The following is a 1,046-nucleotide window of genomic DNA, read 5'->3' on the forward strand; positions in this document are numbered from 1 at the left end:
TCCTTCTTCTTCCCTCCCTTCGTCCACCCCTCCCTTAACCTCCTTCCGTCCCTCTTCTGACACTCCCTCCGCCCCTTGAGCCGTGGGATCCATCCCCCCCCTCCAGCCGCATCCTAGCTCCCATCCCGTCGTCTCTAGTTCCCCTCTCTCCTTCCCTCCGCCCTTCCCTCCCTCCTTCCCCACCTCCCCCGTTTCTTCCGTCCAGTTCTCCAATGCCGGGAGCGAGGTCGTTGCCTTTTTGCCGACGCTCTCCGACAATGCGTCCGGCCTCTCCTGTGCTTCTATCCCGTCTGCAAGCATTCCTCCCTTCTCCTCCTCCGCTCTTCTTTCTCCTCTCACGCCTTCTCGCCCATCGCCCTCTCCTTCCTCCTCTGGCCCTGCCCTCCTCTTGGCAAGCTCCACCCGCGATACCCCTCCCTTTCCCTCCTCCCCTCCCTCGTCTCGCCCTTGCACCGCCTCTTCTCCCTCCTTCACTTTCCACTCCTTGTCCTCCACGCTCACCACCAACGCCGCTACGCTCTCCCGCCTCACGGCCCCTTCCACCTTGCCTCCAACTTGGACCCCGGAACGCTCTTCGTCCCACTCTTTGCCTCCTTCGCCCTGCCCAACTTCCTCCTCCTCCTCCTCCTCCTCCTCCTCCTTCTCCTCCTCCTCCAACTCCTCCCTCTCCTTCTTCTCCTTCTTCTCCTCCTCCTCCTCCTCCTCCTCCCTCGCCTCCTCCACGAGTCGGAGGACGGGCGGCCACTCCTTCGCGCATTTTTGGTAGTACCCGTCGTGTGCCCGGCTTAACATATGCAGAAGTTTTCCCGCCATGACCACACGTCGAAACAGATCTTCCTGCAAGAAGGGAGGCACCCTCGAACGGAACCCTCCCCCCTCTCTTCCCTCCCCATCCTCCTCCCCTGCTTCCTCAAACGCCAGTCTTAGGAAGTCGCTGCCGCTCGCATCGTCACCGTACCACTTCCGACCCATCCCCCCCTCCCTCGCTGCCTCCCTCGTCTCCCTAATACGGAGGGGAAACTCGTGACAGGGGTCGTCATGGCGGG

This window comes from Nannochloropsis gaditana (assembly GCF_000240725.1).
Source record: "Nannochloropsis gaditana CCMP526 unplaced genomic scaffold scaffold427, whole genome shotgun sequence".
Classification (NCBI taxonomy): Eukaryota; class Eustigmatophyceae; order Eustigmatales; family Monodopsidaceae; genus Microchloropsis; species Microchloropsis gaditana.